This window comes from Panthera leo, chromosome A3 (assembly GCF_018350215.1).
Source record: "Panthera leo isolate Ple1 chromosome A3, P.leo_Ple1_pat1.1, whole genome shotgun sequence".
Classification (NCBI taxonomy): Eukaryota; Metazoa; Chordata; class Mammalia; order Carnivora; family Felidae; genus Panthera; species Panthera leo.
This window is the reverse complement of record NC_056681.1, coordinates 20463156-20480374: the sequence shown is the minus strand read 5'-3', so window position 1 is coordinate 20480374 and position 17219 is coordinate 20463156. Positions and strand designations below refer to the sequence as shown.

The following is a 17219-nucleotide window of genomic DNA, read 5'->3' as shown; positions in this document are numbered from 1 at the left end:
GCATTCATTCGTTCGTTCCTTCATTCAGCAAATATTCGTTGCACATTAATTCTGTGCCAGAAACTCTTCCAGGTGCTACAAATACAATGAACATCCTGTTTTCATGGAGAGAAGATAGTAAATGTCGTATTAGTATTTCGGGGGGTGCTAAGTACTAAATGGGAGTAGGTAGGTAGGGGGCCATAAAGAATGCTGGGAGCAGGGGTAAAAATTTTAGCTGCGATGTTTAAGGGAAGTATCCTGGAGACAACAACTTTGGAACAAGGAGGTGGGGAGTGAGCCACATGGATAATTAGGGGAAAGGCATTCCAGGCAGAGCAAATGTGAGTAAGGTCTCTGAAGCAGAAGCAAGTCTGGAAGGTGCAAGGAAAAGCGAGAAGGTGCTGTGGCCAAGTAGACGCAGTGAAAGAGAGAGTCAGAGGAAATGATGTCATAGAGGTGATGCTGGGTGGGTGGGGGAGTCACGAGACAATAGAGCTCTCGAGGCCTTTATCGGACACGATGTACAGAGAAATGCTTTTTGGTGAGCAAATAGCTGTCCAAATGTATTTGCTATAATGCAAACAAAACATAGCAGTTCTGGAAGTTGGGTTCTAAAACCAGTCTAGACTGTAGATTTTAGAGTCTCAGTCTTAGTTCTGAAATCTTGGCTCATGTAGAGCCGTAGTCCTCAAAAGGATCCCATGATTCGTGGGTGTAGTCTAGCCCCCTGCGGGCAATATTGTCAAATTCGTGATCAGCATGTAACAGTTGGTGAGTATTATGGCTGTGCGTGAATTTTTAATTTCTTTTTTTTTTTTTAGTATTTATTTTTGAGACAGAGAGAGACAGAGCATGAACAGGGGAGGGGCAGAGAGAGAGGGAGACACAGAATCCGAAGCAGGCTCCAGGGTCTGAGCCGTCAGCACAGAGCCCGACGCGGGGCTCGAACTCACGGACTGTGAGATCGTGACCTGAGCCGAAGTCGGACGCTCCACCGACTGCGCCACCCAGGCGCCCCTCTGTGCGTGGATTTTTAGATTGAATGGGATGGTGATGGGGTGTAATGTCTTATGATTAAGAGCGAGGAGTTGTAGCTTAATGCCAAGCCAGCAGCAAGGAAAGACCTCCTTCCTCTGACACGCATGAGAACAGTACCTTGTCAGGATGGTGAGCTGCGTTACCCCAGCAGCGTCACGGAGATGGAGGGAGACCAAAGGCACAATCCAGCAACTGGAGGCTTTTATAGACCCTGTGAGACATTTTTATAACTCAGTAGTGACAGCGCTGTGGTCATGGCTGACCTGTTAAAACCTGCTATTCAGAGATTTTAATTCCGCTAAGCATTCTGCTAAAATTTCAAAAAATCAAAAGGGTGGTGCAAAAATGTACAGAAAGAAAATGAGGGCTGGGGATCACTATTTTAGAAGCCAGAGAGTTGCATGATGGTATCTGGTGTGCAGCTTCTGGGCGAACCACTTTGGGCCAATTATGCAGTTTAGACGCATAGACTGATAAGTTGGGTTTGGCCATTGCACTACATGGATGTTTCCCTTTTTTTGTTAGCGGGGCACTTGGTTTATAGAATACTCTCCCCTTCATTATCCCGTCTTGTCTTCCCAACACTTGTGTGGAATTAGCATGAGGAATGTTCCCTTCCTATTATGAGTGAGAAACGTGAGAAACCAGGGGAATGCCGTGACTTGCCCAAGGTCACACTGCTATTAAGTGGCAGCAGAGGTGGGACATGAACCCAAATGATCAACAAACTCATGCTTCCTTCCTTTTCTAGACTGACTTCCAAATGATGACAACGTGATAGAGGGAGACAATCAGGCCAAACCCATGATTTGTTGTTATCTAGAAAAATAGCATTCCACGGAGTAGCTGCTTTCAATTTTAACCAGTTACTAGCCCCCCATCCAGTGGAAGGCCCAAAGCAGCTCCAAAAATGTCTTCTTTTAATGCAACTGAACAACCGAGAGAGTAACCAGGTTTCATGATCATCGATATGCTGGTAACTTCTGGGTTCCCTTGTGTGACAGCAGGCTGAACTCTGCAGGCCTGATCAGATAGGGAGGTGTGGGTTGAGAGCCCTGGTCAGTAGGAATTATCTGGGTTCTCTTCATTATCACTGAGAAATTGTCATTTCTGCTTTATCGTTTAGTTTTCTCAACTCGCTTGTCTGGTATTGTTTTATTTGAGAAACCTTTCACTACTGCCCATTCTCCAGTGTAGCATCATCTAGCAGAACTTTCTAGGATGACAGACATGTTTTATATGGTTACCGTCCAATATGGCCACCGCTCACCACGTGGCCGTGGCTATGGAGTAGTTGAAATGCGGTTGGTGCAACCCAGGGACTGATTTTAGGTTTTATTTAACGTTCCTAATTTAAATGTAAAAAAGCCACATGGGGCTAAGCCTAGGGCAGGAAGAGGTTAAGAAGGAGAGAGTGAATCAGGGGTGGGTATTGTGTGGATGGGAAGCTGGAGGCCCATGGGATGGCTGGGGGTGCTGGGGGGTGAGGGAGGGGGCTTGGGTTACCTGGTGGGCTCGTATATGGTGTGTGGTATGTGAGGGCCAAGTGGAAGCAGCTGGGGCAGGGGAGTCACTGTGGAAGCTGTGAAAAATGGGACTTTGGGAAGTGGGGTTGGGAGGCAGGGTGGGCCCCGGGTGGCGACGGTCACAATAATGTGGATAATAGTAATAATAACAGTGGAGGGTCAAAGGAGCTTCCTCTGAGACTGGCAAGATGAGGGAGGGGCCTAGTGGCCGGCTCCTGTCACGCTGTGGGCCCGCAAGTCCTGAAAACCCAGGAGAGCACTGCCAAGGGGGAAAGGAAGTTGGGGGCCGAAAGGGAAGATTTTCCGAACTGGGGAACCAAGGTAAATACAGGAAGTGGAACATTAACGCTATTTGGACTCAGACAAAGGAGAGTTCCCCTTGTCCTTTCAGCTGGCTGGGAATCCTACCCAGGAGGTCTCCGCTATAAGCCTGAGGCTGAGAATGTCCTGAGGTTCGAATGAGGCCTTGGTCCTGAGAGCTCAGGGGGCCCCTCTGGCTCCCTGACCAAACGTGCACTTCCATTTTGAGAGATCGATGTGGGAAAGTTATTTACCATTTGCACGGCAAGGACAGGGACATACAACAGAGCAATTCTGTAACACGGTTCAAGTCACCAAAAGCACCGGGGGAGACTTTTTGGGGGTCCCTTAGGTGACAGTGTTGGGGAGGACAGAAGCCCGGTATGGAGGGCATCCTGAAGAGGAGCTTGTGTGGAGGATGTCAAGGAGGACTGACCCCTTCTTAATCTCCCCCACGCCGAGATGAGATAACATTCTTACGAAGTAGCAGCCGATAACACTGCGCCATTTAATCCTCCCTGGCAAAACTCCCCTCACTCAAAACAAATATTAGCCCCATTCATTGTACAGATGAAGAAACCGATGCCAAGAGGAGGCGGAACTACCTGAATGGCCGGTTCAAGCTGGAGTAGGGGAGCTTGGGGAATTTGGCCCTTGAGTGTCACCCAGAAAGCCTGGGGAGTTGGGACAGCGTCTTCTTGGAGGTATCTCAGTTGACCGCAATGCTCTTTGTCTGCCCTACTCTTGACTCTCCTTTTCACCCTTATGTGTCCTTCCCAGAGTGGCCTTCCCTGATATCCCAGCACCTTGTGTCTTTCAAAGCACTGATTACAATTGTCCCCCTCCCTTCATTCTACCAGTCTTCTCCAGGGAGCTGTGACTTCTGTGCAGTTGAGGACTCTGTCTGTATCGCTCACCCTTAGATCCTGACATCAAGTGAAGTGCTTGGTTCATAATATGAATGGTGACTATTTTGTGGAGCGAAGGATCCTCTGAGCTTCTAGAAATGGGGCCTGACCAGAGGACGGGGGCTCCTCCAGGAGGGCCAGGAAGACAGAGTCCTTTGAGGGTGCTAGTTTCAAGGGCCATGGGGTAGAAATGACAGCTGGGTTTGTGCCAGTGAGAGGAAAATGTCCCACTTGTCCATCTTTACTGTGTTTCAATAGGTAGGAGCATGGCCGGGGCCGGGTCTGAGAAGGTGTCAGAGAACTGGAACAGCCCTTGCGCTGTGTGAGGAACAGAGTCAGGGTGGGCAGGTACGTGCCTCTTTGAGGGCTCGGGCTTCACGGACTTGGTCTCATTTGCTTCTGTCGACAGTACTTCGAGGCAAGGGTTCCTACCGCCATTTCCATCTTGCCGGTGATGAAACAGACTCTCTAAGAGGGTAAATCCAACACCATGCAGGCGAGATGGTGGAGGGGGGATGCCCACTCAGGTGTGGCCAGCGTCATGACTCCTTTGTCTAGTGATTATGACTGTGTTTTTGAGTCAGAATGCCTGGGTTCGCATCCCTGTTCCTTCACTTACCAGCGGTGTGCTTTTAGGAAAATGATGGCACTCTTCTGTGCCTTAACTTCCTCATCTAAAAAATTAGGATAACATGAGGGTCTACCTTATAAGGTTGTATAAGGGACTAAATAGGTCAATACCTACAGGTAAATAGGTAGAGACTCAGAACAGTACCAGGCACTATCATCCTTTTCCTCATCACCATCACCATTTATTTATTGGATTTCCTTCCTCCGTTGCTGAGGGTGTCCACAGGCTCTGAACGGCTAGGAAGGGAAACCACCTAGGAAGATCTGAGAGAAGATTCTGACGTAGGGAAGCTCTGAAAGTGGCGAGAAATCGCTCAGATCTGGCTCTTACGACAAGGATCTCTTTCTCCTGCACCTGCTTCTTTCAAGGACTAAGACATTTCGCGGCAGGTTACGTGAGTTTCCATACAGTAATTGCGATCTTTCTTTCCTTTCATCCATTATTTCTGGTGGGAGAGGAGAGCAATGACTCTGTCCCGACTTTGTCGGGAAATGAACACATCAAAATAACACTTTTTGCGATGGTGCGTCAGCGAGGGTCGCAGGGATGCCCCCAAGGGATGTGAAAGGCCAGGCTGAAGCTCTGCCTTGTGTTCAAATACAGGAGTCTCAGGCTGATCCTGGAGCAGAGCCCGTGGCCTTTCCAGGCGTAATCAGAGGAGAGAGAGGAGGTGCACAAGAGAGGGAAATCCCAGACACCCCTCCGAAAGGTGTCTTGACATAGTAATACTTACAGGGCACCATGGGTATTCACGACTGGCGACACAGGATTGTTCTTCCTTCTGTTAATGGACTGTTCCCGTATGTTTCCCATTTGGGGCATAATTAAGAAATTCCATAGAACTGGCCAAGGAATGGTATGGGAAGTAGAGTTATCTCCCAGATTTCTTTTTTTTCTTTTAATTTTTTAAATGTTTATTTTTGAGAGAGAGACAGAGTGCGAGTGGGGGAGGGGCAGAGGGAGAGGGAGACACAGAATCTGAAGCGGGCTTCAGGCTCTGAGCTGTCAGCACAGAGCTGGACGTGGGGCTCGAACTCACGGACCGCGAGATCATGACCTGAGCCGAAGTCAGAAGCTTACTGACAGAGCCACCCAGGTGCCGCTCTCCCAGATTTCTCATCTGGCTTTGGACCCCGCACTCCCCCAAGCTCAGGACATCCTAAAAGCGTCCTCTCTGGAACACCCAGGTGGGCAAATGATGAGAGAACCCTGGTGTCCCTGCAACACTGCTTGGCCTCTTCTAGAACCTTCAAGAGCCCAGAATACAAGTTCCACTGTGATCCGTTAATGCAGGAAAGAATTGTGCGGTTTGTTTAAGGAGAAGCAAGCCCTCAGTGGAAACACACATCTGCTGGGATTTTGGAGAGCTTTTCTCTCATCAACCTAGCAAGTCAGCAGTGGAAAACGCGTCTGTCCATAGGTGGCAGAACCCAGGTGAGTGTTGCAGAAAACAGATTGGATGTGGCAAGAGATACAGCCGTGGATTTGACAGTGAAACAATCAAAATCCTGAACCTGGACCTGGTGGCTCTAGGAAGATATTCTCTTCCTGATTTCCACACTTTCTTTCCACTGGGGACAAGGAGGCTAAAAAGTCCTCAAGAAAATAGAGGAGATATCCCGACCTTTTATTCTGGCATAAATGGTTCATTTTACCAAATTCAAAAAGTTGATTAAGTTCATATTAGAAAGAAGGATTTTTGTTGTTGTTGTTGCTGTTCGGTAACCAACTTGCTAAAAAACAGTTCTGGAAAGAATTTATGCTCAGGTGAGAGAAATAACAAGAGATTCTCAGTGCTAGCTTTGAGTTTGAGATCTGAGTGGAAAGAATTACTTCCCACTGCCTCTTGTTTTTATGGGATAAATATATAGATGTGGTTTAACTTGCTTAGGCATTTATATAGCAGATCACAGAAAGAAAGGAAATGGATGTTTATTGAGGGGTTACTATGTGCCCGTCACTTTCTCATCTAGTGAATACCGACAGCTCACGTTTATTGAGTGTTTAAGTAGGGCCCAGCACTGCACCACACACATTACAGTCAGTTCTATTTTAATGCAACATATGGCACATGCATTCTTTTTCTCAACATGTTTTTAATGTTTATTTTTGAGAGAACACAAGCGGGGGGCAGAGAGAGAGGGGGAAGACACAGAATCCGAAGCAGGCTCCAGGCTCTGAGCTGTCAGCACAGAGCCCGACATGGGGCTCGAACTCACAAACTGTGACATCATGACCTGAGCCGAAGTCCGACGCTTAACCGACCGAGCCACCCAGGCGCCCCAACACACGCATTTTTAAAATCACTGTGCTATATGCTAGATCAGGCACTAAAACCAAGGGGCTTCTAGAAACATTGGGATCGGGGTACAACACTCAAAAATTTCATCAGTGACCGATTGCAAAAAGGTAAGAACTAGGTGGGCAAAATGGGTTAAGGAGTTTCAGAGGCACAAAATTCCAGTTATAAGTAAATAAGTCACCGAGATGAAAAGTACAGCCTAGGGAATACGGTCAGCAATATGGTAATAGCGTTGAATGGTGACAGATATGGCTCACTTTAGTGACGACGCCGTGTAAAAATGCACAGATAGGTAGAATCGCTGTGTTGTGCCCCTGAAACTGACGTAAGAGTGGATGTCAACTATGCTTCAATAATAAATTTTTTTTTTTTTAAAAGATAGGAACCTAATCAACATGGCAGCACACTTTGGTATCTCGCGTGGCTAAAACATACATAAATACTACCGTAAATACAACACTTTCCCTTTCAGGACACCCAAGGATTGCTTGTGTTAAGAGGGCTTTTTTTTTGGCAGCTGGGGAGTAATTACAAAGGGGTCCTCTGAAAGCGGAGGGAGGGTTGAATACCAGGTGTGGATGGATGTGGCTCATAACGCACACGGTCAACTGAGGGAGATGTTTGAGGCGTGTGCACAAGTGTGTGTGTGTGTGTGTGTGTGTGTGTGTGTGTGTGTGTGTCCCTACACAGCTCCACTCAGTGGGGTACAGTCTTCTGTATTCACCTAAGTGCTTCTCAAGGATGAAACTTACCGGAAGTAAACACGGAATTCACGTTATGTTCAAATCACTCCCTAGTTACCGATCGCATTGGAGCGAATTCCGTTCTCAAAGTGAATGTGGGGCGGGACTCTGATGCTTGTATCCCTGCATCTGAAGCCCGTGGGTACTCACGAGGCCAGCATCGTTATCACGGTCCTGACAACTACCCTGTGACTCACAGTTTACTTAAGCAAGTTTTCCAGGATCACGGAAAACGTTCGGACCTCACGTCAGTTTTGAACCTTCGACGCAGTTCCTGGCGTGGTATTGGTCACTGGTCTCCCTGCGAGGACAGCGAATCTTTAATTAATCCCCTTTCTCTCCAGACCACAATTCTCCTGTGTTTGTGGGATACCTGTTACGATAACCCTGAGCACTTTTCAGATTTTTCTGAGGCGGGGAATGCAGTCTGGGAGAGAGTAAGGTTAAGGTCATGACTACATTAGGGTTCTATTCCTTTCCTAGGGCTGCCACAATAAATTATCATAAAACTGGTGGCCTAAAACCCAGAAATTTATTCTCTCCCAGGCCTGGAGGCCATCAGCCGAGAACTGAGGTACAGGCAGGGCCGTGTTCCCTCCAGAGATTCCAGCAGGGAATCTGTCCTTGCCTCTTCCAGCTTCTGATGGCTCCTGGCCTTCCTTGGCTGTGGCCACATCCCTCCAGTCTTTGTCTCTGTCTCCACATGGCCTTCGTCCTGGGTCTCTCTCTTGAATCTCCCTCCCTCTTGTAAGGATGTCAGTCATCAGACTTAGGCTCTACTCTAAATCCAAGATGACCTCAAGACCTTAATTCCATCTGCAAAGATGCTATTTCTAAGTCAAGTTTGCATTTGCAGGCACGAGAGGTGACGACGTGGACGCATCGTGCGGGCGGTGGGGCGGGGGGAGACCTCATTCGACCCGGTACAGTCACAACAGGGATTTGAAAGAAACGTACAGAGTTTCTGGCCCGTCCGTAGAGCCACGATGTTTTTTAATGGCCGGGAAGCTCACTCCATCTGCAAAGATGCAGAAGGGTTTTTGGAACCTCAAAGCTGGTAAGTTCGTCTCTCGGCAGAGCCTAGTGTCTGACAAATTACAAATTATCTCCTCCCTTGGGGGCATCTGTAGCGAGGACCTTGCAGGATAACAGAGAGGGAGGCCCGATGGGAAGGGGGAGGAAGTCCTACAGGCTCTGGGGCACTCTGGATGCCGGCAAGAGCTTTGTTTTGCGGGCGGGCACACCTGGGGCCCGTTGATATGTTCGGAGGATGGAATTCAAGACTTCCGGAAGCGGCCCTTCTCCCTGGACTCAGGGATGAAGCTGGCAGAGGCTCCGGAAAGGCCACCAAATCACCTAGGCCAGTGGTTCTTTCATTTTTAATGTCTGGAGGCATCACCCGGACAGCTCGTTCTAACAGAGATACCTGGACGTCACCGCCACCCTCCACTACCAGCACCACCGAGATTCTCACTCAGCAGGTCAGGGCTGGGGCCCGAGATTTTGCATTTCCAGCAAGCTGCTGCTTGGCCAGGGGTGGGGGCACCGTGTGAGTAGCACTGAGTAGGGAGGTTGTACACACAGCCAAGTGGGCCAATCTGTGCATCACGTTCAAGGACCGTCCAGAGGAAGGCCTCTCAAAGTCGTCTCGCTTGGATCCCTACGTCCCGAAGAACAAGGGACGTTGCAGAGTTGGGTCCACGATCCAGAGTTCTGAAAAGTCTTTCTGTTCCTTCTTTTTTTTTTTTTTTTAACGTTTATTTATTTTTGAGACAGAGGGAGACAGAGATGAACGGGGGAGGGTCAGAGAGAGGGAGACACAGAATCTGAAACAGGCTCCAGGCTCTGAGCTGTCAGCACAGAGCCCGACGCGGGGCTCGAACTCACTGACCGCGAGATCATGACCTGAGCCGAAGTCGGCCGCTTAACCGACTGAGCCACCCAGGCGCCCCTCTGTTCCTTCTTAATTCTCTCTTCTGCGGCACAGCTGGGGTTCTCATCTCCATGCTTCCCCACCCCGCTCGCGGAGCTCTGGCCTGCCCTCTTCTTCTGACTCTTCCTTCTTCTCCCCTTTCGCTCGGACGCTGCTTCCCACTCTGCTAGGATCTGGGTGGTCAAAGAGAGAATCCTCCCAGAGGGCGAGGCGAAGGGCGGAGCCCGGGGAGGCAGATACCGATAAATCTTGTCTCTCTCAAGCATATTAATATTTCACGTCTCAACTCCAGAGGGAAAACCTTCACTGACCCAGAGTGACCCGCAACCACTCAGGAGAATGTTTCTTTTTTAAATAATTTAACTTTATATGGTAGAAAAGCCAGGGCGGGGGTGTCCTGAGTGCTTCCATTAGCCTGTACTTTCCCTGTAACGCCGCTGAAATTGCCAGGGTTGTGACGGCCACAAGTCCACTTGGTGCAAACTTGTTGATTGTGTTATTTGTATCTCTTCATCCAAGTTTTATTTTCCATCTTGACCAGAAGGAGGTGTATTAATAGATGAAATATTATAGGTAAATATACCTGTATAGCTATGTAAAGGTTTCTTCTCCTTCTTACTTAAGTTTATTTGGTTTTGAGAGAGAGAGTGTGAGTGCGGGAGGGGCAGAAAGAGAAGGAGAGCGAGAGAATCCCAAGCGGGCTCCGCACTGTCGGTGTGGAGCCTGACACGGGGCTCGATCCCACGAACCGTGAGATCATGACCTGAGCTGAAGTCGGATGCTTAACTGAGCCACCCAAGTGCCCCCAACATATCTTTATATATTTTTATAAGTATATAGTAACATGCTACTATATACATAAAGCAGTCTGTAGAGTTTAAACATTCTAAACGTACCTTTTAATTTGGTACTGGAGTTGAGAGGCGGGGAGTGTAGCAGAGCAGAATCTGGGATCCGAAGGCAGGAACCAAGCGGGGTGAAGTCTGGTGGTTGGATGATGGAAGGCCGCTCCCTGCCCAGGAGGGTCTGCCTCAAAGTGCCTCACCTCTCTCTCTTCATCGTCCCACCCCTGCACCGGCCAGCCTGCTGCTCCCCGGGCCCTGACTGAAAGCACTCGGCCAGGCTGGGCTGGGCGGGACAGGCACAGGATTCTCTTACTGAGGTCCGCAGCCATGGTGAACGTCACAGCGGCCACGGCCACGTCTGCCTGCCGCAGCCAGGCCAGTCCTGCTGGTGCACGAGCCCATTGTCCCAGCAGCCTCTTCCCTAGATGACCTATATTCTATAGAATATATGCCTGGAATGTATATAGCGTTCCCCATATACTTCTGAGTACTGCACGCACATTCTCTAGAATGCACACATGTACACCCTAGAGGTAATATATACACACTAACTGGGTAATGGACATGCTAAAGTGGCCGAAGACACAAACCATCCCCTGTGCGCCCGTGTCTCCCTGCCTGGGGACTTTGGCCGCAGGCAAGGCTGTGCCTGGGAGCGGTTCTGGGATCTTTAGAACCAGTGCTGAGCAGAAAACGGTAGAAAAATACCATAGTTTCTCCCCTCAGTGGAACAAGTCTGAGATGCGTGCAACCCACTTATTATCAGACCCTGCACTGGCCTTTCTCCCTTCCCCACTCCCTCATTGTGCTGCCTGGATTCCCAAATGATGGAGCCCGCCCGTCCTCAGAGTCTGCTACTGGGGGGAATTTAAACGAAGGCAATACACCACAGATAGTCCCCGCGCAGATCTTCGAAATTTGGCAAAAATCCACCCGAGCGTGTTTTTGTTTGTTTGTTTTGTTTAATCATGCCATTCAGAGAGCTGCTTCTCTTTCTCCAGGTATAACTTTCCTATCTGCGTAAGTGTCATTCTCTTTGTCTGCGTCTACTAAGTGCCCTTGCAGTAACCAAACTGAAAAATAACTTCTGTACTCACTTCCTATTTTTCAGTTAATCTACAACTTTCTGGAGGCTTTGACTCTAATACATTTTTAGTCACTTTGTGTGAAATCTCACTTTCTTTTCCTTTTAAGTTTCTATTTGGCTCAAGACTCTGCCTGTCCCATATGGTGAGTGCAGGCAAAGTCCCACTGGTGGCAAGTGATTCTTTTTATTTGAGTTGTTTCCCCTGAAAATTTATTGTCAGAACATTTCTTTGGAGTACGCGTCATTCCTCTGGGGGGCTAAACGGGGGTGGCGACCTGTTTCGAGAAATCCTACTTGCGGCCCATGCTGGGCACGGATATTCTCCTACATATACATAGCAGCCTGGCTTCGAGTACATAGTTGATGCTAAACAAATGCTAATTAATAATAACCTAATAGAAAATGGAATTAGGGCAAACACATGCAGTGCATAACGACATCCTAGATTTTTCAAGTAACATTCATCGCATTTATTTTAGTCTTCTCAAACTCAAGCCAATCTTTCAAGTCAGCTCTGAAGAAAAGAGGAGATTAGGGTTGGGTCGGTTTTTCGGTTTGTTTTGTTTTGTTTTGTTTTTTGTTTTCCAGAACGTTCCATCCTGTAGATGCCTGTATTTCCCGGGCCGAGGCAGAGGTAGCTGTGGGCCATGAGGATGTATGGGATGTGGTGGAAAGTTGGTCTGTAAGGAGGGGGTCCTTTCTTCTTCCAGAGAGGATTCCCACTGGGATTTAGTACACCATGCAGGAAATTGTCATTCGAAAAGATAAAGGTTTTATTTAATTAATAGGATGGGTGAAGTCACAGACTCCCTCCCTGGTTTATAACCTGGATTGGGGCCAAGACCGGGGTCAATGAGAAGGGGGCGAGTGTGACGTCCACACCTTCTTTCCTTCAGTAACTCTTTTTCATTTTTCACTGATTCTCATCCTTCCACGGAGACCGTTTAGACCTGGTCATCGCACGTCCTGCAACCGCCCCGGCCTTCAGCCTCTGGACCTGCCCCCTCCCTCCGCCACCGGGCCTCCGAGGAAACGTGGTCTCCACACACAACGGAGTATAATTCAGCCATAAAAAGGAGGCAAGCCCTTCCGCAGGCGACAATGTGGAAGAACCTGGAGGACATTGTACTAAGTGACAAAAGGCAGACACAGAAAGACAAATACTGCCCGATTCCACATAACGGGAGGCACTCAAAATGGTTAGACGCAGGCAAACAGGAGGTGGGACGCTGGTTGCCCCGGGGCTGGCAGGGAAGGGAAAATGGGGAGTCACCGTTTAGTGCATCTCAAGTTTAGGTTATGCAAGGTTAATACGTTCTAGACATCTGTGCGCTGCTGTGCATGTAGCCAACAGCACTGTACGTGCTCTTAAAAATCTGTTACAGGGTATAGATTTCACATGAAGGGTTCTTACCACGATAATTAAAAAAAAAAAAAAAGAGGGGCACCTGGGTGGCTCAGCCCGTCAAGCTTCCAACTTTTGATTTCCGCTCAGGTCGTGATCTCACGGTTTGGTAGTTCGAGCCCCACGTCGGGCTCTGCGCTGACAGCGCGGAACCTGCTTGGGATTCTCTCTCCCTCCCTCCCTCCCTCTCTCTCTGCCCCTCCCCTGCTGTCTCTCTCATGCGTGCTCTCTTTCTCTCCCAAAATAAATAAATCAACATTAAAAAGAAAAGCTAAATCTCACCAAGTTGCCTAAGCCTCGGCTCACGTGCCTGGAAATAGATAATGCCAACTTGGTGTCACTGGGAGAACGACATGTGATAATGTTTTCTGGATGTCTGGCACGTCCCTGGCGATGAATGAATGTCGGTCGTATACCCCTCAGAGCAGTGCATGTAGCACAATGGGGAACGCAGGCTCGGAAGCCTGTCTTTGCCATTTGCTACTTGGGAGATTCAGGGGGACGTTATTTCATCTCTCTGTGCCTCAGTTTCCCCATCAATTAAATGGGGGCCACGATGGTGTCTAATATATAGGGTTGTCAAGGATTAAGCAAGGCAGTGCATGCAAATAATAGACGCCTCCTGATTATTATTCTTAGTTTCCCCGGGGAAATAAACCGTCCCTCTTTATCCTCTCTAATGCAGTTCTATTATTCTAGGATTCTTCCTTCCCAGGTGGGAAAATGGGTCCTCATCGCTAAACTTGCTAAAGAAAATGCTGATCTCCCAAAATAGCTATTGAGCAGTAATTTTCAAAATACATAGTAAACCCAAGCCGTACATGAAAGGCTCTTAAAGTAGGTCATTGCCACGGGGCTGCTTAGAGAGGGTGCCGCTGGGGTGATTTATGTCTGGGGGGATTATTAATTAAACAAAAGAGGGTCTGTGTTTTTGAAAAATGCCTCTGCCACAAAAGAACCGTGCATGAAGAGGCATAAAGGAATAGCTGTGATTAAAGAGTGTATCTCTATCTCTATCTATATATTCAAAAGATTATGCATTAAACAGATTTTTTTTTTTCTGTATTTAATGCTTTGGGAGTTTTCACAGATCTCTGTGTTGAGTTTGGACTACTTTGGCAAACTTGTTGCAGAGGAAATTGTGCACATGACCGCTGCGTCAATAAGGGATCAGTTCTTGTTTCTAAGAAGGAGCAGAGGGGGGACACTGATGTGTGTGTGTGTGTGTGTGTGTGTGTGTGCGTGTGTGTGTGTGTGATACGCGTGTGCTGGTTTTCCAGGCGTGTTTCTCTACAGGTGCATGACCACTATATGTTTCCCAAAGAGGTTTTATTCTGGAGAGCTTGATAAGGACGGGGATTTAGAGGTGTATCTTTCAGGAGGGGAAATTTCTCTTGTAGGAATGCTGAAGGGGGGCCCCCTCAGAGGTTCCCGCCCTCTCTCGCGTCCCCCTCCCTACAGCAGGGGGCTCTTCTGTGTCTGCATTGTGTTTTTCTCCTGACTCCATGAAGCTCAAACATTGTCCTTCTTAATTTTACCCTTTATCAAAGATTAAAAAAAAATCTTTCTGAATATTTTTCTCACTATAAAAGCAAGGCGTCATTCTTGGGGTTCCTTATCTATTTGGGTGGATTGACCCCTTATCACATACATAGTTTGCAAATACTTTCTCATGTCCTATCGGTTGACTTTTCACTCCACTGATGGTCCCTTTGCTGTGCGGAGTCTTAGTCGGATGTAGCACCACTTGCCTCTTTGTGGTTCTGCCTGTGCTACGTAAAAAAACTTGAATGGATGTTTCTCCAAAGACCTACAGATGGCCAACAGGTATATGAAAGGATGCCCCACATCGCTAATTATCAGGGAAAAGCAAATTAAAACCACAGGGAGACGTCACCTCACACCTGTCAGGATGGCTGTTACCAAAATAAAGAAAACACGCACGAAAAGCAAAAAGCAATAAGCTTTGGCAAGGATGTGGAGAAACCGAAACCCTGGCTGGCACGCCATGGGTGGGAATGCGAAATGTTGCAGCTGCCGTGGAAAACATTATGGAGGTGCCTCAAAAATTAAAAGCAGAGGTCCTGGGGCTCCTGGGTGGCTCGGTCGGTTAATCGCCCAACTTTGGCTCAGGCCATCATATTATGGTTCGTGAGTTCGAGCCCTGCGTCAGGCTCTGTGCTGACATCTCAGAGCCCGGAACCTGCTTCAGATTCTGTGTCTCCCTCTCTCTCTGCTCCCTCCCCCGCTTGCACTCTGTCCCTCTCAAAAATAAATAATAATTTAAAAATTTAAAAAAAATAAAGAGCAGAAGTACTGTGTGATCCAGCAATCCCACTTCTGGGTACTCATCCAAAAGAATTGAAATCAGGATCTGGAAGCCATATTAGTACTCTTATGTTTGTTGCAGTATTACTCACAGCAATCAAGAAGTGAAAGGGACTTAATGTCCGTGGACAGGTGAATAAATACAGAAAATGTGGTAGTTTCATCCAGTGGAATATTCTTCGGTCACAAAAAGAAGAAAACCGTAGTCTGCAGCGATCTGGAGAGATCTTAAGAATATTCTGTTAGGTGTAATAAGTCTAGCACAGAGATGGACAAATACTGCATGATTCTACTTCTGCAAGGCATCTGAAACAGTGAAATTGATACAATCCAAGAGTGGATTGGTGGCTGCCAGGGGCTGGTGGAAAGGGGGCAAGAGGGGATTACTGATCAATGAACATAAAGCTTCAGTTATGCAAGATGGATAAATTGTGGAGATGTGCTGTGCACTTGGCCAACAGTCAACAATACGGTACACTTAGACGTTTGTTGAGTGTAGATCTCATGCTGAGTTCTTACCGCAACAAAATACAATTTTTTAAACCCCGAAACAAATAAGGCATAGTTGTAAACATTTAAATAATACAGATATGTGAAGAATAATCACATCCAACAGCACTCAGTACTGTTAATATTTTGGGAATATAGCCTCCCAGATTGTTCCTGTGCATGGGTGCACATGTAACTCACACATACAGAATTTTGTGACTTGTCCCGATCGCTTTGCAGTACAGTCTTGCTAGATCTTCATGTCAACATGTATAGCTCTATTGTTTTTGTTTGAAAAGCTTCACAGTATTTTCTTTGAATGCTGTTATTTATTTAGCAGTCTTGTAGGTAAACCTCCAGGCTTTTTCCAATTTTGTGGCTATGAGAAACCCTCAAACGAGTATCCACGTGCATACGTCTTTACGCCATTGCCTGATTCTTTCCTTAGAATGAGGTCTTGGAAGGTTAATGGGTGGAGTATAGTTAATTTTGGTTCATATTGGCAATTGCCCTTCAGAAAGATTGTCTGAGGTCCTATTTCCACAATAGTGTGAGTACATCTTTCCCTACATTTGCAACAGTAATGGATAGTATTAGCCTTTCTGCTTTTTGACAGTTTGATGAGCACAAAAAAAGTGTGTTGATTTTTCAATTTGCTTTTCTCCGGCCCTCACCTAGATGGGCATGTTTTTCCTTTGTGCATTGCAGTTGCATAGAGCTTTTGTGAATTGCCTGTTCATGCTCTTCCGTGTTTTCTATCATCATTAATGTTCATTATAAATTGATTTGAATGATCTTTTTATTAAGAATATCAATCATGGGGCACCTGGGTGGCTCAGTTGGTTGGGCGTCTGACTTCAGCTCAGGTCATGATCTCACAGTCTGTGGGTTCGAGCCCCGCGTCGGGCTCTGTGCTGAAAGCTCAGAGCCTGAAGCCTGTTTCGGATTCTGTGTCTCCCTGTCTCTCTGCCCCTCCCCTGCTCATGCTCTGTATCTCTCTATCTCAAAAATAAATAAAAACATTTAAATAAAAAAAGACTATTAATCATTTTTATGCCATAGATCTTGTAAATACTTCCCTAGGTTTTATTTAATATTTTATTTCTTTAAAAAAATCTTTCTTAAAGTTTATTTATTTTTGAGACAGAGAGAGACAAAGCTCCAGCAGGGGAGGGGCAGAGAGAGAGGGAGACACAGAATGTGAAACAGGCTCCAGGCTCTGAGATGTCAGCACAGAGCCTGATGTGAGGCTCGAACCCATGAACCGTGAGATCATGACCTGAGCCGAAGTTGGACGCGTAACCGACTGAGCCACCCAGGCGCCCCTTTAATATTTTATTTCTGATGACAGAGCCTTGTCCATATGGTTTACATTTTTATGAACAAATTTGTTAATCTTTCCTTTAAGACTTTTGGCTTTGATACAAAGCTAATCGTGGTCATCCCCACTCCGCGATGGTGAAACTAAATGTACATAAATCCAATATTCCACCTATTGGGGAAATATACAACTTATGGAAAAAATCAGAGACTGGGATGCCTGGGAGAGGGGCATGTGAATGGATACACAGCAGTTGGCACAAGGTCAAAGATTTTTCTATCACATGTAAATGTTCATATTTGTCAAAAACATTCACCATGGAGTAAACCTTGAACAACCAAGTAGACAAAATGACTTGCCCAGTTGATATTAGTCAGCCTT

The 17219-nt window shown here is 47.1% G+C and overlaps 1 long non-coding RNA gene across 5 annotated transcripts; it reads left to right on the top strand.

The window, feature by feature from the left end:
• The first annotated feature begins 223 nt into the window (after window positions 1–223).
• Window positions 224–12779, top strand: LOC122215542. Of its 5 annotated transcripts, XR_006200436.1 has the most exons (6): window positions 224–753; window positions 1772–1996; window positions 4600–4779; window positions 5630–5819; window positions 8287–8487; window positions 12235–12779. It is a non-coding gene; the product is annotated as an uncharacterized LOC122215542 (long non-coding RNA). The 5 variants fall into 5 exon arrangements; XR_006200438.1 differs by lacking the exon at window positions 1772–1996 and having other exon boundaries at window positions 224–523; XR_006200437.1 differs by lacking the exon at window positions 1772–1996 and having other exon boundaries at window positions 4611–4779.
• Window positions 12780–17219: the final 4440 nt, after the last annotated feature.